General features: G+C 39.1%; 1 protein-coding gene and 1 long non-coding RNA gene across 2 annotated transcripts in view; one reads left to right on the top strand and one right to left on the bottom strand.

The window, feature by feature from the left end:
* The window catches only part of PPP2R1A (protein phosphatase 2 scaffold subunit Aalpha), a 133,674-nt gene that overhangs the window by 73,320 nt on the left and 40,035 nt on the right, over positions 1-20,319 (top strand). The gene's annotated exons all lie outside the window — the stretch shown is intronic.
* LOC145515202 (uncharacterized) lies at positions 11,825-20,048 on the bottom strand. Its single transcript, XR_014060748.1, has 2 exons — positions 14,699-20,048; positions 11,825-12,340 (listed from the first exon to the last, which is right to left on the bottom strand). It is a non-coding gene; the product is annotated as an uncharacterized LOC145515202 (long non-coding RNA).

The following is a 20,319-nucleotide window of genomic DNA, read 5'->3' as shown; positions in this document are numbered from 1 at the left end:
GTGGGATGTTCTGAGAGAATAGCATTGAAACATGTATATTATATGTGAAAAAGAACACCATTCCAGGTTCACTGCATGAGACAAATGCTCAGGGCTGGGGCAATGGGATGACCCAGAGGGATGGGATGGGGAGGGAGGTGGGAGGGGGGTTCAGGATGGGTAACACATGTAAACCCATGGCTGATCCATGTCAATGTATGGCAAAAACCACTACAATATTGTAAAGTAATTAGCCCCCAACTAAAATAAATAAATTTATTAAAAAAACAAGAAGAAAGAAAACCGATTATACGCCCAAAAAAACCCCACAAAAGATAGAGGGATTCACATAGAGAGTATGAAGAATTCGTAAAGACGTGAAACGGCCAGGAAGTAATTTTTCCCCAGAAACTCCCACTAACAGCCCAAGAGAGGAGACCACTTGATTTTGGCTTTCTGACTTACCTGTGAGGAAATGAATAAGTGTTTTTCTTAGCTGCTAATTTCACGGAAGTTTGTGACAGCAGCCATAAAAACAGAATTATAAGTTAAACAATAAATAAAATTAGGTAAAACTCCCATTTAATCTCCCACAACTGATAGTATGTTACTCTTGGCTGTCACAATTTTCTTCAGTTTCAAGTGCTTTCTATGTTGAAATGTGGTTTTAGAGTGTACTTAGTAGTATACCTGAAATGGCATAAAAATGAATTTTTAAAGTATTATCTTTTGGTTCAGTATTTAAACAAGTGCCGTCATACTGGACTCGCTTTCCGATCAAATTGCTCCACTTAATCACTGGTCTTTGATGCAGATGTTTTAGTCCCATATGAATAGACCTAGAATATTGTTGAAACATCACCATTATTCCACGGAGATTATTTTTAATTTTAATTTTTAAATTGAAATATAGTTGATTTATAATAGTGTTTTTGTTTCAAGTTTACAGCAAAATGATTTAATTATTCACGTATGAATATTTTTCAGATTATTTTTCATTGGTTTTTTTTTATAACGTATTGATTAGAGTTCTGTATGCCATACAGGAAATCCTTCTTGCTTCCCTGTTCTGTATCTACTAATTTCCGTAGTAGTTTGCTAATTTCAAAGTTCTAATTTGCTCTTCTTCTCCCTTTCCCCTTTGGTAGTCACAAGTCTGTTTTCTATGTCTGTGAGCCTCTTCCTGTTTCATATATAAATTCATTTCTATTGTTTTTAGATTCTACATATTATCGCAGTCTACACTCTGCATCCATGGTCTCAGCCCGGTAGCCCTGACCCTTTTGTCCTGGGCTCTTGGGCTCCCTCATACCCCTGTCCTCTCCAGGGCTCTCATGTCCTGTGCCCGTTATTCCCCCCGAACCCATCCCCTTTCCACACTCTGTCCCACTAGGACTGTTCTCTGTACCAGGACCTGCCTACTCCATGTGAAGTCACTTTCTCCCCACACCATGTTTTATAAACTTATCCACCACTGACTTTTGCTCACTTTTGCCCATAATGTCTCATCCCCACTGAAATTTTTCTTCCCGTTACTCTGTGTACCCCGTATCTCCCCAGATCACCAAGATCCCCATATGGTGACTTCTCACCCACTCTGCTCACTTGTATATTCATCACGAGGCTTGCACTTGAATACTTAACCAGTGCTATGCTCCCTGCGCCTTTTTCCTCTGCCCTCTTCCTTCCCTTGCCCTCTCTTTAACCCTGTGCCCCACCTTCACTCCACCATCTTATCCTTTTTGTCCCTTTGCCCTGTGGCCTATTCCTACCCCACTCAGTCACACACCCACACAGTCACTACCCTAAACACTACAAGTTGCCTAGAGTGTGTCTTGACATCAGGTGTCAATATTTACCACACATTTTGGATACTGTGTATTGTAGTAAATATTGTCTTTTTGACTGTTACAGGGTTGGTAGGACTGGAAAGTGTAGGAAGGCTCCCATCTTGAGGCATCCAAAAGTTTGCAGATAGAATTAATCTTCTATGGAAGATCATGTCACTGAGAGACACACGTGCATGCTGACTGTGTTTTTAAGAAAGAGGGTATTCTGAGTTCGTGTATCTATGAATATTTGTATATATGCCTGGGAATTTTCATGGAGTGGGTTGCCATGTCCTTCTCCAGAGGACCTTCCTGACACAAGGATTGAACCTGTGTCTCTTGCATTGGCAGGCAAATTCTTTACCACTGAGTCCCCTGGGATGCCCAAGATACTCCATACTTGTAACAAAGAGTAGGATGACTATAAGAATCATCTGATCCTATGCAGTATCAGGCCTGAATATTCATTGGAAAGATTGATGCTGAAGCTGAAGCTCCAGTACTTTGGCCACCTGATGAGAAGCGCTGACTCATTTGAAAAGACCCTGATGCTGGGAAAGATTGAAGGCAGGAGGAGAAGGGGACGACAGAGGATGAGATGGTTGGATGGCATCACTGACTCGATGGACATGAGTTTGGGTGGACTCCTGGAGTTGGTAATGGACAGGGAGGCCTGGCGTGCTGCGATTCATGGGGTCACAAAGAGTCGGACACGACTGAGCGACTGCACTGAACTGAACTGAACTGTATTTTCATATCTTTCACAAATCTTGCCTTATTGGTAATACTTGTATTTGTTGATCTTGTTTAGTCACTAGGTCATGTCCAACTCTTTTGAGACCCCATTGAGTGTAGCCCACCAGGTTCCTTCTTTCCATGGGATTTTCCAAGCAAGAATACTGGCAAGCGTTGGTATTTCCTTTTCCAGGGGATCTTGCCCACTCAGGGATCAAAACCATGTCCCCTGTGTTGGGAGGCATCTTTTTCGAACTGGTAACTCAGCTAGTAAACAATCTGCCTGCAATGCAGGAGACCTTGGTTCGATTCCTGGATATTCCTCCAGGAATATCCCCTGGAGAAGGGATATGCTACCCACCCCAGTGTTCTTGGGCTTCCCTGGTGACTCAGATGGTAAGGAATCTGCCTGCAATGTAGGAGACCTGGGGACAATCCCTGGGTTGGGGAGATCTCTTGGAGGAGCCACTGCAGGTATTACTAAATAAATATGTATCTCACATGAATTAATATAATAATAATGTTGTTTCTTTAGTGCACTATTAATCAGGTATCATTGTTTCCTGTTCCATGGTTACTGTAACTTGTGCTATTGTGCTTTTTTTACTGGATTGAGAGTAAATGAGTCTTGTTTTGCTGTCCTAATATTGAGTCATTCTTGTATTCAATAAATCCAGCTTGAAACAGGGCAGGTGCCAGCAGTTTTATACTCCCAGTGGAGGAACTGCATTTAACAAATGTCTGTAAAGCTTTATTCTATGTATGTTTGGCTTTGCCATGAGGCATGTGCGATGCTGTCCCCTGACGAGGTATCTAACCAGCGCATGCTGCATGGAAGTGTAGAATCTTAACCACTGAACCAGCAGGGAAGTCCCAGTGCCTAAATTTTCAAATAAAACACTCTCGACCTAGATTGAAATGACTAGTTGTAAAACTAAACTTAGATTTGGTTTCTTTGAGGAACACACATCACTAGTATTTGTATATAATCTGGAGGAAATGCTCTTTCCTTGTTACCAGTGCTGCCAGATTCAAATCCTCGCTAGCCGTGTGCCCGTAACAAGTGAGTGAATATAGACCAAATATTTAACCTGTCTGGGTCGATGTTTCCCTCATCTTTATAAGGAGGATAATACTGTCTGCATCATTAATTTGTGAGGAATAAAGATGCTTTTGTTTGTGTGGCTTTCTTCACAGTGATTCATTCGTTTCAGGCGTTCTCTAGTGGTTATACATTGAACCTTTGGAAGCACTGATATAACAGGAAAACAGTAATTCTTTTAAAGCAGGAAGTATTAGTAAGTGGAGAATGTTGGATTTTTGTTGACCTGCTGCTTATGCTCCATGCCTCATCTTCCCATTCAGGACTCTCCGCTCAGAAGACAGCCATCAGTCACTCAGACCTGAGAGCATGGCTATTGGTGCTTTGGCAGCAGGATCCATCTTATTACAGACAGTATTTGGAATGCTGGGGAATTTCTCTCTGCTTTACTATTATGTCTTCCTGTATTGCACCGGGAATAGGCTGAGAACTGTAGATTTGATTGTGACGAATCTTATTGTAGCCAACATCTTCACTCGGTTCTCTGCTGGATTCCACGGTCCAATAACAAATTTTGGGTGGAATCATCTCAAAAGTGAATTTACATGCAGATTTTTTTGCTTTTCTTCGTGGAGTGGGTAGGGGAGCATCATTGGCATCACCTACCTCTTGAGTGTCTTCCAGGCCGTCACGATCAGTCCCAGGAACTCCAGGTGGGCAGAGCTTAAAGTGAAAGCTCTCAAGTGTGTTGTTCCCTCAATTATCCTGTGCTGGGTTGTGAACATGATGTTAAATACCATTTATCCTATTTTTGTGACTGGAATATTGAGTAACAAAAGCATCACAAATAGAAAAAGTTTCAAACATTGTTCTGCTGTTCCCCACGATCGTTATAGAGAAAGATATGCAGCAATGATGTCCATGCCTGTTGTCTTCTGTTTTGTGCTCATGATCTTGGCCAGTGGCTCCACAGTTTTCATCCTGTACAGGCAGAAGCAGAGAGTCCAGAACGTTCATAGAATCAGTGGCTCCTCCGTATCCTCTGCTGAGTCCAGAGCCACCAAAACCATCCTTCTCCTGGTGAGCATCTTTATTAATTTTAATACACTTTCCTCCATCTCTTATATTATTTTGGGTATTTCCAACAATGCTAGTTTGTTCATTTCGACTATGTCTGCAGTAGTCACTTCATGTTTCCCAGCTATCAGCCCCTTTCTGCTTATGAATCGTGACTCCAGAATATCCAGGCTCTGTTTTGCTGGGGAAAGGAATGCAAACTCCCTTACTCTTAAGAGAAAGGTGTCAATGGTATGTATTTGCACTATATTCATTGGCTTATTCACTCAATCCCTCAGAGTCCTAGGTAAAATGTGAGTGGTTGACCAGAGGATGGTAAACAGGATGTGGTGAGCATCTTCTTCAAAGTAACCAATGTTGTGATAGTAATTGCAAGGAAGTATGATACCATTATCATGTATATATTTCTGTAATGGACGTTCTACTAGTGCTTGCTGTGGAAGAGTTCAGAATTTAGGTAATAATAAATACCAGGTGCTCAAACAGTCGGCTTCTTATAGACACATGTAGAAGGGTGTAACTTAAATGTATCAATGTAAATTTGCTAGAAATTGAGTAGGCATAGAATATTAGGAAAAGGTTGGTGAAAATGGAAGAGCATGTGACAGGTCATTACTGAATCTGAAGGCAATGGAGAAGGGAATCTCAGTCCTTGAGTAAAGATTTTTGAAGGCACTCATGAGTTTTGTCAGTTTTATCCTTAGAATGACAACAGTTGTTTAGATGAAATACAGTATTTTGTGGGGAGATGAGTGTGTTCAAGTATTTTCAGGTAGAAACTGCCAGATTGAACTGAATTGGTGTACAGGAGAGCATAAAATTACATTTTACCATATTTTTAAAAATCGTGTGATTGTGATAATTGAAAAAGTTGAGAATTGCATGGAACTTGGATCTGTAGAAGGCAGAATTTTCTTTCTTTTGTGAAAATGACCATATTGGTAAGTAGAGGTTTTCAGGTACATGCTCATATCTCCAAAGCTATGAAATTACTTTGCAGTGTAGACTTGCATTAAGTTCAGAGCACTGGAGGAAGAACCATTTGAAAGGGAAAGGGATCCATCCTGTGCACATGGAGTTTGTGGCTCCTCAATTTTTAGGGTGCAGAGTATTGCCTTAGTGTTGTTGTTCAGTCGCTCTGTCAAGTCTGAGTGCCAGCTCGTGGACTGCAACACTGCAGGCTTCTCTGTCCTTCACGACCTCTAGGCATTGCTCAAACTCATGTCCATTGAGTCAGTGATGCCATCCAACCATCTCATCATCTATCATCCCCTTCTTCTCCTGTCATCAGTATTTCCCAGTATCAGGGTCTTTTCTAATGAGTTCGGTTTTTGATCGGGTGGCCAAAGTATTGAAGCTTCAGCTTCAGTATAAGTCTTGCTAATGAACATTCAGGATTGATTTCCTTTAAGATTGACTGGTTTGATCTCCTTGCAGTCCAAGGGACTCTCAAGAGTCTTCTTCAACATCACAGCTCAAAGACATCAATTCCTCGGCATTCAACCTTTGTGATGGTCCAACTCTCACATCCATAAATGACTCCTGGAAAAACCATAGCTTGGCCTGTACAGACCTTTGTTGGCAAAGTAATGTCTCTGCTTTTTAATATGCTGTCTAGGTTGGTCATAGTTTTCTTCCAAGAAGCAAGTGTCTTTTAATTCTATGGCTGCCGTTACCATCTTCAGTGCTTTTGGAGCCCAAGAAAATAAAATCTGTCACTGTTTCCATTGTTTTCCCATCTATTTGCCATGAAATGATGGGACCGGATGCCATGATCTTCATTTTTGAATGCTGCGTTTTAATCCAGATTTTTCACTCTCCTTTTCACATTCATCAAGAGGCTCTTTAGTTCTTCTTCACTTTCTGCACATACTGCCACCTTTCATTTAATGATCACTTTTTATTTTGAAAAATTGAAACATAGGGAAATGTAAAAATACAGCAGGAAATATAGACCTGCAAAACCCTGAATTACAGCATACTTTTCATCTAGATTTACCAAATATTACTATTTTTTTTGCAAACATTGCCGTTTTATCACAAATTCTTTTTTATCTGTTTATGTGCTTGTTGTTTCATGTGAGAATAAATTGTATACCTTTTGACAGTTTGCCCCTTGATAGCTAAATATTTACTTCCTTCTTTCTAGGTCATTCTCTAATCTAACATAATAGAGGCATCTTACTTATCAATCAATACTAGCATCTTACTAACAAATCAATGCTTAACAGCATCATTGAATAGCAAGTCCATATACAGATTTCTCCCAGTGAGGCAATGATGTCTTTTCTATCTACTTTCATAAATCTAGGATCTAGTCATGATATGAGAATTGCATTCCATTGTCTTGATTCTTTAGTTTCTTTAATTTAAAATACTTGCAGCTCTTTTTTTTCCCTTCAGTGATACAGTTTTGAAGAATGCACACTCACTGTGTGTTAACATCAGGTGTGTTAACATTAGGTGGCAATGTTGACTGCACATTTTAGGCGCTGTGTATTGTAGTAAATTTGTCTTTGTAATTGTCACAGGGTTGGAAGGACTGTAAAGTGTAGGAAAGCTCCCATTTTGAAGCATCCGGAAGTTTGAAGATTCAACTGTCCTTATCATTGAAGGGCATATGTGGTGGCTGTGATTTCATGAACGACTGTAATTCTGAGTTTATGTGCATTTATATTTATGAGTACTTGTGTATGTGAGAGGTAATTTTCATGTGTGCAGTGTGTGCATTCATGATTGTAAGTGTGCAGTTGAAACTGGGGATGAGAGTGAGTATGTGTGTGCATAAGTATCTGAATGTGTGCAAGTATATATTTGAGTGTGTGAATATCCTTGTATCCCTGCATGTAAATGAGCTTGTATGTGAGCATGTGTGTGTGTTTATGTAGAACGGATTGTCCTCCATTACGGCTCTAACAACTGACTTGACAATTGAGTGGGAATATGGAACGAACCTGGATCAAAGATTTAATGTATGTGTCAGGCATATGTGAAAAATTAGATTCAACTCATAATATATATACCCATTTTTTTCTTGACTCTATGGCAGTGTATTTGTTAATTAAAACTACAATCCTAATTTCTTAATGAAAAGTTTGTACAAAAGGAAGTGTAGAGAACTGTGTTGACCTCTCTACTGTCTTGAATTGAGTAAGTAGCATTGGCTTATCTAACATTTATGGAAATAGTAGAATCTCCCTGTTAAACCACCTGATCCTTGTTCTTTTGTTTGCATGATTCTGTTTTCGAGCTTTATCTCTTTCTTCTGCAGGTAGTATCTACATCTGCTTCCAAAATTACTGACGGTCCACATCAGGAAAGTTTATTTTCCTAACAAATTACATATTCCTTGATACTGAGTTGTAGAAATGAATACACTGGTGTCTAATGTAGATTGTTGAAATCATGTCCTTCTTATTACTTGTATCTCTTTTGAAAACCTCAGCTATGAGGACAAATTCCATTTCTTTGTCACACTTGAATTGATGGACCGGCTCAGTGTATGAAATTGGAAAAGAATTGTCCTGGGTAGAATTCCTCAGTGAGGCAAAATCTCCATTGAGACATAGATGTGCAGCCAGTTTCTTACAAATCAGTCCTAAGTTCTTCCTGCTTCCTGCATGTGAGCCCTGTGTGCCTCCAAGAATCCTGGAAAGTAGACGGCATGGCAACCCACTCCAGTATTCTTGCCTGGAGAATTTCATGAACAGAGGAGCCTGGGAGGGCTACAGTCAGTCCATAGGGTCTCAAAGAGTCAGAGACAACTGAAACGGCTTAGCACGCTCACACGTAAGCATGTGTCACAAACAATCCGAAGTCTCTTAAGACAGATAGAAACTTATAATTGTCATTGGTAATTAGTGACTGGAAAAATATTTTCAAAAATAATCGCAGATCCCCAGCCTGTTTCTCCTGCCAGCACTGCTACAGGTGACATGATAATTGCAGTTCTGAGGGGAGGTGAGGTCACAGGATCACAAACTCATATCTCAGGGTCCAGCTAGCCCTCCTGCACACATACTGATTGCTTTGACTTTCATGCTTAGCCCACCATCCAGGAAGCAGGAAAAAGTCACTGAGTTTTTTTCTGTATTCTTCCGGAAGGTACTCTGTAAAGGAAGGATCTATATCAGGAATCATGTAAGTGAACATGTTGGGCAAAGGGGTTCTCCCTTGTGTGAGCCTGATCCAGCACCAAAGCCCTGCAGGAAGGTGGGATAAATCCTGAGTCTGAACTGAGGTGGAAAAGAGTGATGGGGTGCTAGATCTTTCACCAATTCCTGATGGCTCCTAATGTGATGCATGTATGGCTTACTGACAGAGATTGCTGTGGTTTAATACTAGTGTGTTATTTTTACAAAGCTAACGACTCTATTTCCCCAATTAATATGATGTTCAGTCTACTTTCCAGGAATCCTATGCATACATTTCAGGTTTCAGAGGTGAGCACATAATAGTCCATCCCTGTAACAAAGAGTATGTAGAGTCTCTAGGAATCATCTGAGCCTGTGCAGTAACAGTGTGTCTGGCAGCCACTGCTGGAGTAGAAATGTCTCCTCTAACTCTGAATGTTGTATGAGTTGCTGAGAAGATTAAATTATTGTGTCTCTGTTGTTGTGGAGAGACTCTTTTCACTTAAAATAAGGAATCAGCATGTAAGAAAAATAGAACTTTGTGCAAGTCAGCTACCATATTTCTGCTGCTTTTCAATATTATGATACCCATTCAAAAAATATGTGTTCTTTATACCATACACAAGTTGCTCATCTTAACATTGATTTTGCATGTATCTTGTATTTTCATATCTTTCACAAATCTTGCCTTATTGGTAATACTTGTATTTGTTGTCGTTTCATTGCTAGGTCGTGTCCAAGTCTTTTGCGACCCCGTCGAGTGTAGCCCGCCAGGTTCCTTCTTTCCGTGGGATTTCCCAAGCAAGAATACTGGAGTGGCTTGGCTTTTCCTTTTCCAGGGGATCTTCCCCACTCAGGGATCAAAACCATGTCTCCTGTGTTGGGAGGCATGTTCTTTACCAGCTGATAACGCAGCTGGTAAAGAATCTGCCTGCAATGCAGGAGACCTCGATTCGAATCCTGGGTCGGTGAGATCCCCTGGACAAGAGATAGGCTATCCACTCCAGTATTCATGGGCTTCCCTGGTGTCTCAGATGGTAAAGAATCTGCCTGCAATGTAGGATACCTGGGGTCGATCCCTGGGTTGGGACGATCACCTGGAGGAGCCACTGCAGGTATTACTAAATAAATATATATATCACGTGAAATCAATATTAATACTAATTTTGTTTCTTTAGTGAACTATTAATCAGATATCATTGTTTGCTGTTCCATGAAACTATGACTTGTGCCATTGTGCTTTTTCCTGGATTGAGAGTAAATGAGTCTTTTTTTGCTACTCTAATATTGAGTCATTCTTACATGCATTAAATCCAACTTGAACACAGGCCAGTTGCCAGCAGTATTATATTCCTTATGAATATCTGTAAAGCTTTATTCAAAATTTATACTTGACCCTAGAATGTCTTTTTTTTTTGGCTTTGCCATGAGGCATGCAGGATCCTGTTCCCTGACCAGGTATCTAAACAGCAGATGCTGCATAGACGTGTGAAATCTTAACCACTGATCCAGCAGGGAAGTCCTGGTACCTAAATTTTCAAATAGAATACTACCAAACTAAACTGGAACGACAAGTTGTAAAACTAAACTAAAATCTGGTTTAGTCAAGGAATACAGGTCACTAATATTTGCATGTATCCTGGCGCAAATGCACTTTCCTTGTTACCAGGGCAGCCAGATTCAAATCCTCGCTAGCCATCTGCCCATAACCAGTGAGTGAATATAGATTAAGCATTTAACCTCTCTGGGTGATGTTTCCCTCATCTTTATAAGGGAAATAATACTGTCTGCCTCATGAATGTGAGAGGAATAAAGATGTTTTCATTTGTGTGGCTTTCTTCACAGTGATTCTTTCAATCAAGTGTTTTTTAATGGTTATTCATTCAACTCTTGGAAGCACTGATATGACAGGGAAACATTGATTCTTTTAAAGTAGGAATTATTGATAAGTGGAGATATTGGATTTCTGTTCACCTGCTTCTTGTGTTCCCTGCCTCATCTTCCCATTCAGGACTCTCAGCTCAGAAGACAGCCATCAGTCACTGAGACCTGAGAGCATGGCTATTGGTGATTTGGCAGCAGGATCCATCTTATTGTTACAGACAGTATTTGGAATGCTGGGGAATTTCTCTCTTCTTTCCTGTTATCTCTTCCTGTATTGTACTGGGGATAGGCTGAGAACTGTAGATTTGATTGTCACAAACCTTATTGTAGCCAACATCTTCATTCTGTTTTCTGCTGGATTCTGCAGTCCAGTGACAAATTTTGGGTGTAATTGCCTCAAAAGTGGATCTGCATGCCGAGTTTTTGCTTATCTTCGTGGAGTGGGCAGGGGAGCATCCATTGGCATCACATGCATCTTGAGTGTCTTCCAGGCCATCACGATCAGTCCCAGGAACTCCAGGTGGGCAGAGCTTAAAGTGAAAGCTCTCAAGTGTGTTGTTCCCTCAATTATCCTGTGCTGGGTTGTGAACATGATGTTAAATACCATTTATCCTATTTTTGTGACTGGAATATTGAGTAACAAAAGCATCACAAATAGAAAAAGTTTCAAACATTGTTCTGCTGTTCCCCACGATCGTTATAGAGAAAGATATGCAGCAATGATGTCCATGCCTGTTGTCTTCTGTTTTGTGCTCATGATCTTGGCCAGTGGCTCCACAGTTTTCATCCTGTACAGACACAAGCAGAGAGTCAAAAACATTCATAGAATCAGTGGCTCCTCCATATCCTCTGCTGAGTCCAGAGCCACCAAAACCATCCTTCTCCTGGTGAGCATCTTTATTAATTTTAATACACTTTCCTCCATCTCTTATATTATTTTGGGTATTTCCAACAATGCTAGTTTGTTCATTTTGACCATGTCTGCAGTAGTCATTTCATGTTTCCCAGCTATCAGCCCCTTTCTGCTTATGAGTCGTGACTCTAGAATATCCAGGCTCTGTTTTGCTGGGAAAAGGAATGCAAACTCCCTTACTTTAAAGAGAAAGGTGTCAATGGTATGTATTTGATCTATATTCATTGGGTTATTCGCTCAATCCCTCAGAGTCCTAGGTAAAATGTGAGTGGTTGACCAGAGGATGGTAAACAGGATGTGGTGAACATCTTCTTCAAAGTAACCAATGTTGTGATAGTAATTGCAAGGAAGTGTGATACAATTATCATGTATATACTACTGTAATGGATGTTCTACTAGTGCTTGCAGTCGAAGAGTTCAGAATTTATGTAATAATAAACACCATGTCCTCAAACAGACTGATTGTTATAGACAATTTAAGTGTAACTTAAATGTATCACTGTAAATTTACTTGAAATGGAGTAGGCATAGAATATTAGGAAAAGGTGGGTGAAAATGGAAGAGCATGCGGCAGGTCATTACTGAATCTGAAGGTAATGGGGAAGGGAATCTCAGTCCTTGAGTAACGATTTTTGAAGGCCGTCATGAGTTTTGTCAATTTTATCCTTAGAATGACAACTGTTGTTTATATGAAATACAGTATTTTGTGGGGAGATGAGTGTGTTCGAGTATTTTCAGGTAGAAACTGCTGGATGAAAGTGAAGTGGTGTAGAGGAAAGGATAAAATTACATTTTACCATATTTTTAAAAATCATCATGTGATTGTGATAATTGAAAAAGTTGAGAATTGCATGGAACTTGGATCTGTAGAAGGCAGAATTTTCTTTCTTTTGTGAAGATGACCATATTGGTAAGTAGAGGTTTCCAGGTGCATGCTCACATATCCAAAGCTATGAAATTACTTTGCAGTGTAGACTTCCATTAAGTTCAGAGCACTGGAGGAAGAACCATTTCAAAGGGAAGGATCCATCCTGTGCACCTGGAGTTTATGGCTCCTCAATTTTTAGGGTGCAGTGTGAGTATTGCCTTAGTGTTGTTGTTCAGTCACTCTGTCAAGTCTGAATGCCAGGCCATGGACTGCAATCCCGCAGGCTTCCGCATCCTTCACCACCTCTAGGACATTGCTCAGACTCATGTCCATCAAGTCAGTGATGCCATCCAACCATATTATCATCTCTTGTCCCCTTCTTCTCCTGTCATCAGTCTTTCCTTGTACCAGGGTCTTTTCTAATGAGTCAGGTTTTCACATCACGTGTTGAAAGTATTGAAGCTTCAGCTTCAGTATAAGTCTTGCTAATGAATATTCGTGTGGTCCCATCACTTCATGGCAAATAGATGGGGAAACAATGGAAACAGTGGCTGACTTTTTTGGGGGGGCTCCAAAATTACTGCAGATATTGATTGCAGCCATGAAATTAAAGGACGCTTACTCCTTGGAAGGAAAGTTATGACCAACCTAGACAGCATATTAAAAAGCAGAGACATTACTTTGCCAACAAAGGTCCGTCTAGTCAAGGCTGTGGTATTTCCAGTAGTCATGTATGGATGTGAGAGTTGGACTATAAAGAAAGCTGAGTGCTGAAGAATTGATGCTTTTGAAGTGTGGTGTTGGAGAAGGCTCTTGAGAGTTCTTTGGACTGCAAGGAGGTCCAACCAGTCCATTCTAAAGGAGATCAGTCCTGGGTGTTCATTGGAAGAAGTGATGTTGAAGCTGAAACTCCAATACTTTGGCCACCTGATGAGAAGAGCTGACTCATTTGAAAAGACCTGATGCTGGGAAAGATTGAGGGCAGGTGGAGAAGGGGATGACAGAGGATGAGATAACTGGATGGCATCACCGACTCGATGGACATTCGTTTGAGGAAACTCCTGGAGTTGGTGAGGGATGGGAGGCCTGGTTGTCTGCGGTTCATGGATTCACAAAGAGTCAGAAACGACTGAGCGGCTGAACTGACTGAATATTCCGGATTCATTTCCTTTAGAATTGACTGGTTTGATCTCCTTGCAGTCCAAGGGACTCTCAAGAGTCTTCTCCAACACCACAGCTCAAAAGCATCAATTCTTAGGCTTTCGGCCTTCATGATGGTTCAACTCTCACATCCATAAATGACTACTGGAAAAACCATAGCTTCGCCTGTACAGACCTTTGTTGGCAAAGTAATGTCTCTGCTTTTTAATATGCTGTCTAGGTTCGTCATAGTTTTCTTCCAAGAAGCAAGTGTCTTTTAATTCTATGGCTGCAGTCACCATCTTCAGTGATTTTGGAGCCCAAGAAAATAAAGTCTGTCATGGTTTCCATTGTTTCCCCATGTGTTTGCCATGAAATGATGGGACTGGATGCCACGATCTTCATTTTTTGAATGTTGAGTTTTAATCCAGATTTTTCACTCTCCTCTTTCACCTTCATCAAGAGGCTCTTTGATTCCTCTTTGGTTTCAGCCATAAGGGTGGTGTCATATGCACATCTGAGTTTATCGATATTTCTCCCAGCAATCTTGATTCCAGCTTTTGCTTCATCCAGCCCGGCATTTTGCATGATGTACCTCTGCATATAAGTAAATAAGCAGACTGACAATACACAGCCTTGACGTACTCCTTTCCCAATTTTGGACCAGATCTTTTTCCACGTCCAGTTCTAGCTGTTGCTTCTTGATCTCCATACAGGTTTCTCAGGAGGCAGGTTAAGTGGTCTGGTATTCCCATCTCCTTAAGAATTTTCCAGAGTTTATTGTGAATTTACCACACTGTCAAAGGCTTTAGTGTAGTCATGAAACAGAAAGAGATGTTTTTCTGGAATTCCCTTGCTTTTTCTTTGCTCCAGAGTATGTTGGCAATTTCATCTCTGGTTCCTCTGCCTTTTCTAAATCCAGCTTAAACATCTGGAAGTTCTTGGTTCACTTACAGTTGAAGCGTGTCTTGGAGAATTTTGAGCATTACTTTGCTAGCATGTGAAATGAATGCAATTGTGTAGTAGTTTGAAGATTCTTTGGCATTGCCCTTCTTTGAGATTGGAATGAAAACTGACCTTTTCCAGTCCTGTGGCCACTGCTGAATTTCCCATATTTGCTGGCATATTGAGTGCAGCACACTAACAGCATCATCTTCTAGGATTTGAAATAGCTCAGCTGGAATTCTATCACCTCCACTAGCTTTCTTTCTTTGTAGCAAAACAAAAAAGACCTTGATGACCTAGATAACCACGATGGTGTGATTGCTCATCTAGAGCCAGACATCTTGGAGTGTGAAGTTAAGTGGGCCTTGGGAAATATCACTTCAATCAAAGCTATGGGAGGTGGTGGAGGTTTTCTTTGTATTGACATTCTGAAGCCAGTAAAAGTATTGAGAATTCAACAGCTTAAAAATAAAATAACTATTTTGACCCAATGGATCTATATAGATTGAACCTTGTACCCCAAAGAGAAACCACCATTTTTAACTCACTTGAAACACTTAAACATTTTCCACAAACTAGATCACAAAGCAACAAGAAGGAAATACAGTCACACACATGCCTACAAATATGTGTATATATCTGCTCGAATTCCTTATAGTGTGTTTTTGATTTTCGTACTTTCATCCTGTTATTTGTCCATATCACCTAAAAAACATCAAATGAATACAATAACAAAATATGGATTAATAAATTAGTCTACTTGTTTAATATAATAATTTATCCCTTTGTGTATCCATAGTTTATTTTTTATCTTATCTATGTCAATTTCACTTCATTAGTTCTCAAATATAATTCGACGTTAGAATTTTTGTCTTTGAAATCTGTGTAGTTATTATGTGTTGGCTTTTACTTAGAAATTTATATAAATTTAAAGGTAGGATATATGTATATATATAGCTAATTCACTTTGCTATAATGTGAAACTAACACAACATTGTAAATCAACTATATTGTGGTAAAAAATTATAAAAATGAAATAAAAAGTTAAAAATTCAAAGTTAATCACAATGTCATTTTATCTGATACTATCAGGACATTGAGATAATAATCTATTCACTCTTTCTCATATTTTTTTCAGAAGGCTTCGAAGAGGATTTTATTTACTTTTTTCCTAATTTTTAACTTACCTTTATTTCAACTTAAAAAATTTTTCATGTTAATTAAGATTGAAATATAGTTGATTTACAGTATTATATGTTTGATGAATACAGAATAATTGTTCACAGTTTTTAAAGGTTCTACTTCATGTATTGTTGTTATAACGTATTGGCTTTGTTTTCTGCATTATGCCATATGTCGTTATATCTAATTTATTTGATGCATAGTAGTTGGCATCTCTTAATCCCCTACCTTGTCTTGCCCTTACCCCTTCCCCTTCTCCACTGTAACTCCTAGATGTTTTTCTATATTTACCAGTCTATTTCTTCTTTGTTACATTCTTTAGTTTATTCTATTTTCAGATTCCTCAGAGAAGCAAATATCATATAGTATTTATTTTTGTGTTTAATTCATCTCTTTAAGCATTATATCCTCTAGGCCTACCCGTGTGGTTTCAATGGCCAAATTCCATTGTCTTTAATAGCTGAGCAGTATTCCATTGTGTGTATACCACCTCTTCTTTACCCATTCATCTGTTGGTAACTCAATTTGTGTCCGTATCTTGGTTATTGCTTTTAAAAATGCCACTTTGAACATTGGGGTGCATGGTGCCTTGTTTTTCTTTTCCTGAACCTCACTGCACGTGGAACTTCCCTGACCAGGAATCAAACTCATGCCCATTCTGCCGTGGCAGCACCAAGACTTAACCACTAGACCACCCGTAGAGTCCTACAGATTACTTTTTGAAGTAGCTTCTTAATGTAGAGTCGGGTGGAATTGCTGGATCATGTGGTAGCTCTATTTAGAGTGTTTCTGAGGAGCTTCCATACTGTTTTCCATAGCGGCTACACCAATTTGCATTTCCCACCACAATGCACAAGGGTTTTCTTTTCTGTAAAAACTGGCCAACATTTCTGTTGATAGCCATTCAGACAGCTACGAGGTGATATCTCACTTTTGTTTGACTTGCATTTTTGATGTCTAGCTGTGTTGAGTATCTTTTTATGTGCTTGCTATCCATTTGTATGTCTTCTTGGAAAAATATCTATTCAGGTCTTCCACTCATTTTTTCAGGGGGGTTGTTTGTGTTTTGATATTGAGTTATATGAGCTGTTCATATCTTTTGGATATTAATCCATCATCAGTCATATCGTTTGCAGGTATTTCTTCCCACTCCATTGGTTGTCTTCTCATTTCTCAGTGGTTTCCTTTGCTGTGAAATGGCCTTTAAGTTTAATCGTTGTTACTGTTCAGTCACTACATCGTGCCCGACTCTTTAGCGACCCCATGGGCTGTGCTCTTCCGGCTCTTCCGTCCATTGGATTTCTCGGGCAGCGGGAATACTGGAGTGGAGTACCGTTTCCTTCTCCAGGAGATCTTCCAGACCCAGGGGTTGAACTTGCTTCTCCTGCATGGAAGGCAGATTTTTTATTTTTTTGCAAGGAGGATTCTTTACCACTGAGCTACCAGGAAAGCCCCTTAAAATTAAATAGGTGTCCAATTTGTTTATCATTGCTTTTGTTTCTTTTCCCTTAGGTGACAGATCCAAAAAAGTGCTACTGTAATTAATGTCAGAGAAGTTCTTCCTATCTTGTCTTCTAGGTGGTTATTTTCCATTCCTATCCATTCTCTTTGCCCACAAAATATAAACTGCACAAGGGTAGTGTGCCTTGTTCATGGAGTTCTGTCCACTGCCAGCAGATCAAGCCCTTGACGCAGCATGTAAAGTATAGTCAGTGTATTTTATGGGAGGAACGGGATAAGTCCCCCAGTGCTTGCTGAGCTGTTACCTTCCTTTTTGTGTCGCTATAATGTACATTCCGTCATTTTCACCTTCTCTCTCCATTTTGCAAGTCATCTTTGTAACTATCACAGCCTGTTTTGTTGTGTTCCTTTCCTATCACTGTTTTAGTGACGTGTGTTTATTCCCAACAATTGTGACACCAGATAAGAGTGGGTTTTCTCCACTCTGCAAAGAGATTGTTCAACTGTCTGGAAACCAGCTGGGTGTCCTATAACTCACTTCAACTGTGACACTAACTAACTGGTTCAGACTCCACAAGACTGTCCTCAGTTCAGATGCGAGTCCCAATATTGGGGGCCCAAGGTACCTACATTTCTGTCTGACTTGAGTATAATATCAGATATTCCCATATTCAGCCCTCCCCCAATTCAAGTTGAAGAATTTCAAATTAGACACAGTTATGATAGCAATTGTAATGAAGTATTATGTAATTATCATGCAAATACTCATTTAATGGATGGTCTACTAATACTTGCAGTAGAGGGGTTTAGAATAGATACAATAATCAACACTGGGTCCTCAAACAATCTGGATGTTATGAAGAAGTGTGCAGCTGTGTTACTTAAATATATCACTGTAAAATTTCCTAGAAATGAGGTAGGCATGGAATATTAAGAAAAGATATGTGAGAATTAAATAGTGTCTGAAAGAGAGGTCATTACTGATACTGAAAACAATAGTGCTGAAGGGGAAATTCAGTCCTTCAATAAAATTTTTGGCAGCCGGTCTTGAGTTTTGGCCATGATACCCTTAGGACACATTTGTTTCAAATATGATGTTTTGTGGGGAGGTGAACATCTTTGAATATTTTAGGCAGAAATGGCCAGATTGAACTCAAATGGTGCAAATTAGAGCATAAGATTACTTTTTACCATGTTTTTAAACAACATCAAGTGGTAGTGACCGTTGAAAAAGATGTGAATTGCGTGGGACTGGGATGTGTAGAAGGCAGACTTTTCTCTTTTGTGAAGGTGACTTGGACATCTTGGTGAGAAAGAGGTTTTCAGGTGCACACTGATGTCTCCAAAGTTGTGAAAGTAGTTTGTGGTGGAGACTCGCATTAAATTCAGAACACCAGAGGAAGAGCCAAGTGAAAGGGAAAGACACGGCTCCGTTTTGGGTGTGCTGAGTTTGTTGCTCCTCGATTTTCATGGAGCAAAGTGCACATTGCCTCAGTTACAGGAGAAATTTGTCTGTGGTTTTCTCTGTATTGACATTCTGAAACCAATGGAAGTATTGAGGATTCAGCAGTTTGGAAAACAAAATAATTATTTTGGGTGAATGGACATCTTGCATCCTACAGAAAAATACTATTTTTAGCATGAGACATTTAATAATTTACCACAAACTAGATCACATAGGAAGGAGAAAAATATACAAACATACCTAACTATAGAATGTGTATATATGTCTGCTTGTGATCTTTGTGTATATTTGTGTGTATATGTATATGTGTTATTTATATATATGTATATAAACTCAGTCATGTTTGGTAGTTCTCAATAACATATTGGAAAGTTGTAGTTAATAAAAATTTAAAATAGCACTAACTACAGTAGTTATAAATATTAAAGTATATTTTATCTGAAAAATATATTGCCATGCTAATTTTTTAAAATTCCATAGAGTATATTTTTCATTTTCCTACCTTAATCCTATTATTTGACCATATCTCTTGAAAAACCATTTATTGAATATAGTAACAAAATTTTGAGTAAGAAATTCATCTACTTACATTTAATATAATAGATACAACTGTCTATCAATAGATTTTATTTTTTTGTTTTATCTATATTTACTTCTTTTCCATTAGTTTTTAAATATAATTCTACTTTATAATCTTTTCTTTGAAAGTTGTGTATATATTTTGTGTTAGCTTTAACCTAGAAATTAGTATACATTTAAAATTGAATCACAGTGTCATGTTATCTAATACTATTACCCCACCTTGATAAGAGTATTGAGACAATAATCTATTCACTGTATCTCATCTTTTATTTACTTGTTTTTAAAATTTGTGTTTCAACTTTAATATTTTTGGTTTATTTAAAAAATTGATGTACAGTTGATTTATAGTATGTTTGTGTAAAACATTGTGGTTCACAATTTTTAAATTTGTATTCCATTTATAGTTAATATAATATATCAGCTATGGTTCCTGTGCTGTACAATATATCCTTGTATCTAATTTATTTTACACATCATAGTTTGCCTCTCTTAATCCCATATTCCCCTGTTGCCCTTACCCTCTTTCCTCTCCCCACTGGTAACCACTACTTCGTTTTCCGTATCTATGAATCTCTTTTTTGTTATATTCACTTGTTTGTTCCAGTTTATAGATTGTGCATAACAGCAATATCATATAGTATTGGCTTTTCTGTGACTTATAAATGTAATAATTCCTAAGCACAGTAATTTCTAAGTCCATCCACGTTGTTACAATGGCAACAGTTCATTCTCTTTAATGGCTGAGCAGTATTGCATTGTGTATAGACCACCTCTTCTTTTTTTTTAAAAATAAATTTATTTATTTTATTTGGGGGCTAATTATTTTACAATATTGTAGTGGTTTTTGCCATACATTGACATGGATCAGCCATGGGTTTACATGTGTTCCCCTTCCTGGACCCCCCACCCACCTCCCTCCCCATCCCATCCCTCGAGGTCATCCCACTGTCCCAGCCCTGAGCATTTGTCCCATGCATCGAACCTGGAATGGTGTTCTGCTTCACATATGACAATATACATGTTTCCATGCTATTTTCCCAGAACGTCCCACCCTCCCCTTCTCCCTCAGAGTCCATAAGACTGT

Source organism: Giraffa tippelskirchi, chromosome 7 (genome assembly GCF_054371585.1).
Source record: "Giraffa tippelskirchi isolate mGirTip1 chromosome 7, T2T-mGirTip1v1.2.pri, whole genome shotgun sequence".
Lineage (NCBI taxonomy): Eukaryota > Metazoa > Chordata > Mammalia > Artiodactyla > Giraffidae > Giraffa > Giraffa tippelskirchi.
This window is presented reverse-complemented; position numbering and strand designations above follow the sequence as displayed.